This window comes from Lepisosteus platostomus, chromosome 18 (assembly GCF_059453375.1).
Source record: "Lepisosteus platostomus isolate fLepPlt1 chromosome 18, fLepPlt1.hap1, whole genome shotgun sequence".
Classification (NCBI taxonomy): domain Eukaryota; kingdom Metazoa; phylum Chordata; class Actinopteri; order Semionotiformes; family Lepisosteidae; genus Lepisosteus; species Lepisosteus platostomus.
The window spans coordinates 7,653,346-7,666,076 of NC_142628.1; the positions used below are offsets into that span (position 1 = coordinate 7,653,346).

At 38.3% G+C, this 12,731-nt stretch overlaps 1 protein-coding gene across 3 annotated transcripts in view; it reads right to left on the bottom strand.

Moving 5' to 3' along the window:
- The window catches only part of dennd2b (DENN domain containing 2B), a 76,886-nt gene that overhangs the window by 61,012 nt on the left and 3,143 nt on the right, over nucleotides 1–12,731 (bottom strand). The window contains exon 1 of one of the 3 annotated variants that reach the window (XM_088611649.1): nucleotides 4,698–4,957. The exons of 1 other annotated variant lie outside the window; for it this stretch is intronic. The gene's annotated coding sequence lies outside the window, so the exon portion shown is untranslated. Of the gene's footprint in view, nucleotides 1–4,697; nucleotides 4,958–12,731 lie in introns of those variants that run through there. One more of the 3 variants, XM_088611647.1, reaches the window with a different exon arrangement.

The window sequence follows — 12,731 nt, forward strand, 5'->3', positions numbered from 1 at the left end:
TTGCGCTATGAAGCAGATGTTCTATGTCCAAATCGTAACAAGATAAGAAGGAGCCTTCAACTTTAATTTGAATGCTCAGTGGATGAAATATGTTATAAGCAAACAACACAATTGATAGAAAATATAAGATGAAGTATACTTCCAACAAAACATACTTACAGTATTTTTTCTGACTAGTTTATAACAAATACACAGACATGGAGATTAAAACAAATCACAAAAACACCCAGTACATTTTCCCTAATCTGTGTAAAAAACTTTTAAAAATCAAGTTGCCATTGATAATCTACCACCTGAGGGTATATCTGAATTAAACTAGATTGATATTCTACTCCTAAATAAATATGTACAATATATCTTGAGAAATCTTCAAAAAATACAGATAGAACAGATATTATAAAAACTAGCTTGCCCTTCGGTGTTTTCAGAAACATTCGTTTAAAAGAATCACACAGTGGATGCTCACCACGATGGGAGTGTTAAATAGGCCTGTAAGCTCCTCACTGCTGTTCCCATGGAGACTCATTTGTGGCGCACAGGCCCAATGACAGCACAGCTCTCTCAGAGAGTCATCTCTCTGGGCAGCTGCACACTCTCTGCACAATGCCCTCACAGCTCATTCATTTCACAGCCCAGATGGAACTAATTGTGTAAGCCCCTTCCATTCTTTTTCTTAACTGTTTACATTTTTAAAGGGAAATAATCTATGATTTTTTTTTTGCTTTTTGCTTGAGAGAAAGAAGGCTGTAACTAAATGAACCGATTCCATCTGAGCTGACGAGCACTGGTCTACGATCTGAACATGAGCGTGCCCTGCTGCCAATACAAGCATGTGGAATTAGTTTGTTCTCCCCTGTGCACTTAAATTGGATGCTAAAACATAATGGCATACAGTACATACACATATTTCTCATGGTACCGCATATATCTCTGAGGTTCAGCTGTGTTCAGTTTGAGTATTTTGCATTTTTCTATTTTGATCTAATTTGTTCCCAAAACCTGAAGCCAAAAAAAAAGTGGCCAATAAAAATCAACACATGGCTTGATAAAGAATTCAAAGGACACATCTTTTACTGACCCGAGTCTTTATTACTGAGTTACTGAACCCAGGGAATGGAGCTCAGCTCTACCAATCTCAGCCTGGCCCCAAACCAGAAAACTGTGTCAGAAAGTGCTTGTTCAGGCAATTTCAGTACTATTTTAACATTAGACATTATTTCTCTCCTCTTTATCAAATAAATGCAGTGTTGCTGAAATGAAAAAAATATTCAAACTTCATAGAGAGGTAAATATTGCACAAGTTCATATTACTATAGACAAATCATAAGTCGTATCACAATTTACATTGAATATGACAGTTTGCAATTTTACCTGCAAAGTTTGTCAACTAAACTGTTCTATGCCTTAAGGATGTTGAAGGTTAAGAGAGGAATACTGTATATTAACAGCTAAAATTAAACAATTAAGGTAATGAAGGCAAGTATCTCAACATTAGAGCATGTTGGGAACATCTCCTTGTAGCTCTTGTCTCTACTACAAAAGATCAGCAAGCCAAATACCAGGAAATAAATGAGTAGTTTATTAAAAGCATTTCTAAAACAACTCTATTTATAAGAATAATTATTACTGCATAAAATAATACCAAAGTGTGTGGAAACTAATCAGCTGTGACCACGATAAATTTAAGGCATACAGTAGTACAGTACAACAGAAAAATTCAGTGTTTAAAAAACTGGGAGTGTCATTGGTCTTAATGGCTTCTTCTCATCAAACTTTCCCTAGTATTCACATTAGAAGAATACATGCTAGCCAAGCCAAGCTACCAGCTGGCCTAAGATCCACTGCAAGGGATCCTTGGTCAATCAGTAGCCAATCTGGGACAAGGAAAGGGACTGACCCTCACTAGAGATCATGAACAGCCCCTGTGACTCACAAAGCTATGCCCTCCAGGGCTTCACAGGCCGGGGAGAATCCGTTGGTTAAAACTGCCTTTCAGCAGTGAAGAAGAGCTACAGAGATTCAGAGACAAGGGGACAGTCATTTGCTAGGTCATTCCCATTCCACTACTTAAGCCAAGACATTTTAACCAGTCATCTCAAACTGCTGAGGAAAGCAAAACAAAAGGTATAAAAAAATGCCAAATTGGATATGCTATATAATAACGAATTGACAATTTACCTCAAATGAAAGGATGGGAAATTTCAGATCCAAGTCAGAAATTCCCCCAGCTCTTCTGGAATTTGTAACACACTTGTGTGAAGACATGTATTATACTGTATACTGTACTCTTTCTCCTTTGCCTAATGGCTTTTGCCATTCATTTGTAAATTGAATAATATTACCCATTTAACAAGGTCAGCTTGACCTGCCAGATTTACCTTTCAGTACTATAGATACTGTTCCACCTGATACTTTAAAAGCATGGTTCAAAAGACTTGCAGCAGCTCTTCAAACTCTAGTTATTAATCACATTAATGATGTTATTTGTAAAGCTGTCTGGAAACAACTGGACTCCTACCTCAATCACTTGATAAAGTCTTACAGCTGTTATAAACACTGCTCCACAAACAATTTTAGCCAGCTAAAAACACAGAAATGAAAAGGAAATTCATTTTTAATGGATAACGGTACTTGTTTAATTTGCATTTCCCATGAAAGCTGCTGATATTTTTTGATGACACATGAAATGAATTCCTCAGTTGCAAGGATGAGAATACTTGGCTCTGATATTTTTACAAGACTGTTTTTCTAAACATTAGTTTAGTTGAGCTGACCTTTTTTTAGTCAAGCAGACAACTTCATTAGCAACCGCGGTAAACTAATTGAAGTAATTAGTTTGCTACTTACAGGATAGAGAGCGGCTAAACACTAAGTTACTCAAGACTAGTATTTCCCGAACTTTTTCATTTTACGGCATACTTAAAAAAAAAGAATTTTGACGCTAGTATTATTGTTGGTACATATTACTACGAATAAAATGTATTTTAATCAGTTTTCCTCGAAGACCAGTCGTCTTATATTGTCAGGAACTGGGTTACATGAAAACTCGGAGCTCTTGCTCAACAGCTATCACGCGTTCCGTTTTTGTTTTTTTAAACCCGTCAGACTTGAAAAACACGCGTGTCTTTTAAAACCAATATTTAAGGTATTCCTTTTTTAAAATTTTTCTCATTTTGCTCCTTTTCCAAAACTGCGCAGGTCTCCTATCCATGTGTGAAGTCACACGGTTTGAGAAAACCCTGCCCAAGACACTGCAGTATATATACTGCATACACAACAGATAAAACATTAAAGAAGTGAGCGTCTGGAAACCTATCCAAAATCTATACGCCCTGAAGCAAACATAGAGCAGTGTGCCATTCAGGTTCACTAAAAAAACACTAGAAAATGCTGAGAGCATCCATTTTATCTTTTAAGATACATGCTCCAGCCTGTGCAGCCAGATACCTAAGGTACTGTGGCTTCTCCTGGTATCTTTCCACCCTTACTCCTATTAGTCAAGGACTGGACAAAAAACCACAGCCCGCAGCTTTCCCTGACTTTGAGCCGACAATTCAAGCCAATCACAAGTAAAGGTCATTGTTATATCAGCACAATAGACACTCTGTTCAGAGGAGTCAGTGTGAGTTGCACGGATAGCAGGCGGTAGGCAGAAAAGTAGAAAGTAGACAGTTGTTATAGATTTTTTTCCCTTTATTTCTCGGCATCTTCTACGCACCAACACACCCTTGACCGAAAGAAGATAAGATTCCCTTTAAAACCCGGGACTTTCCTCAATTCTGGGAAAGGGACAGTTCTTCCCTGTCAAAATCGAGAACATAATCCGTAACAATTCAGCTCGAGATGAACATATTTCAGCATGTTGTACTTCAAACGTTATCAAACGTTATATAAATAAAATCGTTTATGGATAATTTGATATTTAGACCTAATTCTAGGCATGGTAACCCTGTGACAGATACCAAATCCTTTTTGTAAAATGCCACCAATTCGCAGTTTCCCCGAGAATCCATGTTCATCTAAGCATTAATCCTGCAACTGGGAAAATACACACGGAACAAACGTCTACAAAAGCACAACAGTTTTATTATCCTAACAACGTAGATCGAAAAACACTATACAGGTGTGTAAAAAACATCAAGAACAACTTTCCAAATGTATACCCAGTCTTATGTCTGTATAAATTATACAATCTTGACATAGATTTCGGTCTGATTTCAGTTGAACCCGCTCCCCGGTTTATTACAGAACGGATGTTGCTCTTTGCTTTGTTTAGGACCAAAAATCTCCTACTAATAGAGATAAGGAGACACGATTTTCATCTCGTCCGACAACCCGTTTAACCGATAACAATAAAATCAAAAGCAATGTGGACTCACTGCAGTGATATGCTCAAAATAGTAACAAAGATTTTGCAAAGAAAACAACATGCAGAACCTTAAAAACACTTAAAGAGAACGGCTTGCACAGCAAATGACCAAATATGGTCACATTTTTGTGTGTAACAAATGTTTAAAGTTTTCTGTTTTTGCCTAATAAAACCCAAATGCTTCGGCATGACATCACCCCACCGAGATATGCCAAAGTTATTCCTGAAAAAATGCACCGGTGTTGCGTTCAAAGGGACACTTTAATTGCTACTTTGTTCTTGTTTTCACAACAAACACAAACGAAGCAACATAAACACGCTTGATTACCTTGTAGTCGTGGAGTTTCACTTTCCTCGCCATTCTCATTTTTGTATTTCCCAGACAAACATCTGCCCTATTAGCTAGACTGTAGCAAAGCCAGCAGTTTCGCCTGTGATACCTGCTGATCTTCCCACAACTCCCAGGCATGACCTTCCAAGCAAACTGAACCCACCCGGGGAATGCAGAGTGCAGGCTGGGCTAGTTTCCATGGAGATCTGTTGTTTCTCCCCCAACTCGCCTTTTTCTCTCCCTCTCTCTCTTGCGCACACACACACACTCACAGCCGCACAGAGAAGGGGTACAATTTGAACATCGCTTTAAAAACAGATGTACGCTTCTAACTTTTTTATTTGTTTTATTTGTTTCAACACTGCTAAACGTATCCACTATAACTAAGTCGTCTGGTCGTCTAAACTTTGTTTTGTTCTTTTCTTATCGGACTATTCTTTCATAGAGCCTCCAAAGGTTTGTTATACAGCGGAAACGTATATAACAATTACCAATTCATACATCCAGCGGAGCAGAATTTCCATAAAATACAAGAACCAGGAATACTGTTGATGTAATGTACAGACTGTTTTAAGATGCGCCAACCGCATCGAAAGCTGATACACAGCGTAAATCTGGAACTACTACGACTCTTGTTTGAAGTTTTGCTTTTCGCTTTCTCGTTCATTTTCTTTGTTCATTTTCCTTGTTGAGGGAACATAATGAGCGATGCCAGATCAGAGCCTCTTAGAGACGTCTGACCCACCCTCTTTCTCAGAAACTGCACTCAATGGCATAATTTGTGTAGGTATTCATGATAGCCAGGTAGGGTTTCATGCGCTGAGTCCTGCAGGTTTTCCCTCTCTTTTGGAATGTGGGCAATTACTTTAATCTGCTGCAGAAGTACACGCCAGATTTGGTGATGTAACCTTGGAGTCCAGAATTTAGCCTTCTTCAGAGACAGATCTACAGGACTACACTGCACCAATGGCTGGTATTTCAGGATTTTCTTTAGACACAATGAAATAAGTATAAATACAAAACAGCCTGCTGCATATTTAAAATGCTTCAATGGAAATGCTCAGCTGTTCAAGTTTGCTCGGAGTGTGGTTTTTAGTAAAACTGCACAAAAAAGATTAACACATTTGGTTGACACAAAAAACATGCTCCAGCATTACTGAAATCTGGAAGGCAGCTTGGCACAAAAATACTTCAGTCTCTCTTGAAATACATCTCTGTCTTGAAGACAGTGAGAGAAGCAACACTAGTCACTTCTGATAACAATTCATGTTTACCTCATTTCCTGATATTTCAGTACATTTGCCCTCTTTTCTTTAAATAATAATGCTTGCTCATTTTTATCCAGTTCTTTAAGTACAATGAGAAAAACTAAAAAATGATCCATGGTAACAAGAATTAAGAACAAATGTGATTGTAGAATTCAGCATAAAAGATCAATTAACACTGAGTCAAGTGTTTTTTTTCTTTCAGACCTAAAGAATGTCAAGGCTTTTTTTAGATAATTTAAGCTGTCCAAGGAGACAGTCATACAGAAACCCCTGAACGATTCAGACACTCCTCTTCCAAAACATATTTGCCTTTTTATTTTTTCAAGTTTTGATAACTTTCCAATTGATGTGAAAGGTAAAAAAAATAAGTAAAACAAATTTTGAAGGATACTACTTTTACAAAGCCTTGTCATACAAGGTCACATTTGTTTCTACCAAGCTGTAAACTGAGGTAATTCTGTTATTATCACTGTATGCGCTACACCTGAGCAAATGAGACTTTCTGAATAGCTTATCATCATGTTATTTATTTGAACTACTCTTTCGGCCTCAAAAAAAAAGTCTCGAACACACAAATATCGCTTTGATATGTTGAGACAAGAATGTAAACCATGACCCTGAGGCACCATTTAAAAAATTGTTGGGATTGTAAGAAAAATGTTTTAATTAATAATGTGTGGGTGCAACTAAAACAATATTTTTATTTACCGACATTTTACTATATTATTCCAAAAAGACAGATGCTTTTCCAGAAGATAGAAAAGAAGAAGGCCACATATCCAGTCAACAGAAAGGCATGATTGCACAAACATTCAGCATGGTGGTGCCATAAGTTGGCTGTGTGGAGTGGTTTTGTGGTAGAAGCAGGGGATATGTCATGCATCTACCCATGAGGCCAATGAGTGGGTCATGCGCTTTAACTATGCTTTTGAGTCATAGCAAGAAATCCACAAGGGAACTCTTCAATCAGGAACATCTGAAAACATTATTGGAGATAGAGTGGATAATGCTGCACCAGACACAAGCTTTACCACTGACTTTTTCTCCCATTAAACAAAAGGAAAGAGTTCTTGTTCTCCGAATCTAACGCATAAGCATCTTGTGCATACCACTAATTGATGAGATCCTTATAACATGATAACACTTGCATTTCTTTTCCCTCCAGTACAAAGCTAGTTACTGCTGTTTATTGCATGCATTTACTTATTGCATTACACATTTCAGGGTTACGGTGCAGCTGGAGCTTATCAGCTCCGAACACAAGGTTGACACACAAAGACACACACACTCACATCAGGGCCAATTTCTCCCAGAAGCCAATTAACCAAACAGTAAAGCTTTGGACTGTGCAAGGAAACCTCTGGGGTGCCCAGAGGAAACCCAGAAGAGCACGGGGGAAACATGCAAACTCCACACAGATAGCACCCCAGGTCCAGATTGAATCTATGGCCCAGTGCTGTGAGGCTGCAGTGCTCACCACTGTGTCACCATACCACCAACATTATGTATTATCATAGATAAATATTGTGTACAAAAACAACTATTTATAACCAATTGACTTCAAATTATGACATCACTGTAAAACATTTTTACTAGTAGTGGTGTTTTTTCATAGGTCTAAGATCTTCCACGATAGCACACATGTTGATTATGGATTCATAGAAATAAATATGCGTGGTGAATAAGATTTTCATAAATGTGGGAAAATCCAAGTTGTTTTGACAAACTAAAGAATTTCCTTACACTATTCATCACTTTACAGAGGAAACATATATGATAATTACGGAGTTGTTTTTGTTTCAACATTAATGGCGAAACTCTTCTTCTGTGCTGAAGGTGGTGTTATAACATTAAAATGTAATCATTAAAATAATGCTTTAAACCCTCCAGTGTTTCGCACAGGAAGCCACAGCTATCTGGCTGCCAAGAGATGAGAAACCACTGCCTTTCTGCTAAGAGATGTGGCATCCTAAACAAATCCGTAATTTTCAACCTCTGAAGATACAACCAGAGAAGAACTTCCTCAAGTCATTCCAATTAGTACTGAAATTCTGCAATTACAAGCAGCTTCATCAGCTCCACAAAATATCCTGTACAGGGAAAAAAAAAAGCTAAAATAATACATAATTTGAGGTATTGCAAAATATCAGCTTAAGCCTATATGGAAATTAGGATGGTATACCCCAAAAGTGGGTCATCGCAATGTACTGTAAAATGATACTTTATTCATCCATTCGTTCATTTTCTAACCGCCTGATCCAATACAGGGTCGCAGGGCAGCCGGAGCCTAACCCTTCAAGCAACACAAACACACACATGCTCACACCAGGGTCGGTTTTCCCAGAAGCCCGTTAACCTTCTAGTATGTCTTTGGACTGCGGGAGGAAAGTGGAGCACCTGGTGAAAACATAAAAAACTCCACGCAGATCACACTCCAGGTCCACAATTGAACACAGGAACCCAGTTCTGGGGGAGGCAGCAATGTAAACACCTAATATACTCCTGCTATTAATAAAAATGTTGATATTTGAGTTTATGGAGACAGGGTACCAATAGAGACACGGCTAAACTTTGTTTTAAATTATCCTTTAAATGTAGATCCCCTTACTGTGCAGCAGGGGTGTAGCCAGGAATTGATTTTTGGGTGGGCCTGTGCAGAAATGGGTGGCCTGATGCCTAATCAAACGGCATAATCAAACGGCAGAATTAGCGGAACCTTATATACTGTATATATACATTGTCTCTCATACACACAGGTCAAGCAACAATTACCTAGGCTGCCGAACGCTGCTGTCCCACGGCGGACACACACAAAAACAATCAGTGCCTGCCTCTGTTTTGGTTTTGGCCTTCTAGACCAGACTCAGGCTTCGGGGTTTGGAATTGAATATGGCGATAATCTCGTCACTGTCTAGAGAGTCGGCAAATTCCCGTTCAAATCACAGCTAGTTTGCAAAGGTCTGTCATGTGAGGACTTTGTCTTTAGCTAAAGAAAAACTGCAAGAGCTCATTTTCACTTGTTGCTTGTAACAGTTCTAAGTAATTCGTATGCCTGCTTTTAGATTGTTCAGTAGTTTAACGAGTTAGTCTGAAGTTAATATTTTACTGCAAAACACAATGAACACAACGCAAAATGCAATATTTTCCAAATCTGTCCAAAATATTCTATTTAAAATGCCATGCACGGTTTACCTTGAGCTCCGTGAAGTTTCTCACTGTCTCCTTCTTGAACACGCGCACCAGGGGACGTGTAAAGATTCGACGCGTCAGTCGAGCCACGTGTTCAAAAAGGCTTGAAAAAGGCAACTTTACGGACAAGATCACTGTTGCACTTCTTATACAAAGCACATTCGCTAACGTGAAAAAGAACCAGGGTGTTTTTCAAGGGGCACTACGTACAAGGTTGTCGCGGGTAGTAAATAACACGACCGAGAAGCAACATAGGGAAGTCCATCGTCTCGCACCTGCGGACCGCGGCAATATTGGAAACATTTTTTTTATTATTATTTTCACATAACAGAAGTGAACATATATCCTACTTATTTAACAAACTGTCATTATCAGTGTGTTCGTATTTACAGAGGTCTTATGCGCGAACACGAAGCGATGAGCTCACGGTTCTTGGTGTAGAATACAGCGTGAGCGCACACCTGCCCTCTGAAGACGCAGGTCTGGGTACAGCGCTAGAGAGCTCCAAGAGCCGCTGACGACAGCGATAGCCAATTAGGCTACGGCTAGGCATGCACTGCCCCACTACATTCACATAATTTTCGAATTGGTCACAAAAGATACATCGGGCCAATAGCAAATCACGAACGATGCAAAAAAAAACCACAAACACGTAACATGTTTAGCAAATTTAGTAACTTTTTAGCAAATCATGTATCGCAAACAAGGGAGGAACATTTTTAATTACTTTGGACTGAGCGGGTAGGCCTAGGATCAATCAGGTTGACTACGCTCCTGCTGTGCAGGCTGTAGACTTCCAACGATGCAGACGCTTGGGGCTAATACACTCTCTTTTATGAGCGCGAAGTAAAAATTACGGTTTCTAGGCATTAACTCATTTAAGGCACAGGATGTGAATACCTGTTTCTGCAACTCCACATTCTATTACATAACCTAAAGAATACAGCTGTTGATGGAGAATGTTGATGCTTATGTCCGTAGTTGTATATATGTACTACGTATCCTACCCATCCACTTTCGGAAATCTCTTCAGCCTCATTGGTTTGTGGTGCACCAGAACCTAATCCTATTCTGTAGGGCTGCACTACACCCTGGGAAGAATGCCATTCCATGGCATGGTACGAGCTCTCATGCATTCACTCCTATACATAACATTCTAACATTAACATGGCAACAAAATGTATTTGTGTAAATACATACATGCATGGTGGCATGGCTGCTGCCAAACAGCGTTAGGGTCCTGGGCTGGTTGGTCCTGGGGAAGTTTGCATGTTCCCTCCATGTCCGTGTGGATCGTCTCTGGAATCTCCCGTTTCCTCCCACAATGCAATGACATCCTGTCCAGGTTAACTGGAGTCTCTAAATTGCCCTCCTGTTTCCCTTGTACTCTGTGATGAACTGGTGTCCCACCCCACCTTGTGCCCTGTGCATGTTTTAAGCTCCAGCTAACCAGCACACAGTTTGGGAAAATATGCAGTGTCCAACAGGAACTCAATTATACATCTTGAAATTGGTTTAAATGATCTGCTTTCTTTCCTGAAAGCAGCTGTGCATGTCCACCTCAACCGCAGCTCCCTGTAGATCCACTCAGAACTGCAGCAATCCTTCAGGCTAAATTGATAGTCCAGCTGAGGTGGAATTAAAGCCAGAAGCTCAGAATATTCTACATGAAGTATGCACCATATGTACACAGATAAATATGTAAGTTAGAGTGAGGAGTGTGCCAGTGTGCCAGTGTGCGAGCTGGAAAGAAACAAGATGTTAATTCCACACTGAAAAGTAAAACACATAAAGAAAACTTTCAGGCTACGAAGCTTTCTTTAGGTGTGTTGATTTTTTCTTTTACTTTTCACCACTGAATTAAACTCTTAAACTTTGTTCCTTCACTCACACACATATATAGGCACATATGTCAGAATATATATAGATATATATTCAGTATATATACAGATAAGCGTTCAGGAAGGAAGGTATTCAGGAATGCCTTTATATAAAGGTATAGGGACACACATTCAAATACTGATGATTAAAGAAACTAAGAAAATTTGCTAATTTTTAAGAGCTGTTTTTAATATTTCATTGATGGAATAATAAGGACTAGATCCTAGTACAATAGTACAGGCACAGTGTTCTGAAGAGCCTGACTTGAACTCTGCTTGCTTTCTTTTTTAGTACAGAATCACTCCCAATCTCCAAATTAACACTTGCACATGCAAGGAGATGAAGGCATGCGCAGTCTGTCCTTCAATTTCATTTTACATTGCAAGTCTTCAACAACATATCTAACACATTGGGGGAGAAACGAATGCATGAAGGATTAAGTGATTTGGAAAAAGTTCCCACATGGAAAACTAACATCTAACAATCTAACACTGAGACATTGAAGCAAAGCATTACAATAATGAGGAAGCATTGTGTTATTAAATAGAACTATATACAAACACTAATCTTTTTCAAAAGGATTTAAATAAAACACTATTTTCCATTTTCACCATAATAACACCTCCAACTGTAGTCTACCTCTTTAACTGTTTAATCGCCAACTGTGTGCATGAAGAAATAAAATGTTTTAAAAAATTAAAATGCAGAATGTGATTTTAGTGTAAGATTTTTTTTAACTTCCTCAAACTTTTAGTAATATTGATATTATTCCACAAATTTGCACAATCCAAAAGAATGTGAGAGACAAAGTAATGGCGTTCTGTAATTCCGAGGGCTTTTCTGTGCATTTTTAATAAACTGATCTTTATTCCTAACAGAGCACTGATGAAGAGTTAGCCTCCTCAAACCTGCATCTCTCACACATTGCTCTTGGGCATTCTGTCTGAATAAAATGACATGTTACTTCTGTACTGATATTTCAACACAGTGTCCTACATTATTTGTGGGAAGGCAAAGGTTTGATTCTGAGATAGCTTTCATTCTTAATTTCAGAAAATTCTCAAGGAAAAAAAGCTCAGGTTATATTGTGGATGCATAGAACAAATATACCATATTAGTATTATTAATGTAACCTTCATGATTTTGCCCGAAATATGTAGATATATTTATCTAAAATCTTCTCTTTTCTGCACATATAGTGTATGTTTCCTTATATACTTATAAGACTCTACATACTGTATTTATAAGAGGAAACACTGAGATCTTCCATTATAAAGAAAAACTATCATTTTTTAATGTAATCTTTCAACAGCTGAAGCCTTGTTTCCTTATTTGGTTGCTAGAAATTCATTGCCCAAATGTCCTAACCACAGCATATATAAACTATTGGTCTATAGCTTTGATTGTACACAGTGTTATATATTGCTCTGTATTATTAGCTTTTATGTAATGTTTTTTTTTCCTCTATAATAAAATGCCAAAAGCTTTATAACATTTTGAAATTTGAAATCACCCATGAGACTGCCCAGTGGAAAAACTGCTAAAGTAATTAAATGCAAATATTTCAAAATGATTGGGTCAAATATGTTAACATCATGTGAGTTATAAGGCCTCCATCGTTCATGTATAGTGAGATCTACAACACCACAGTCTTCTATACAGGAGCAATTTAAACCTTTCCTGTATGCTTCAA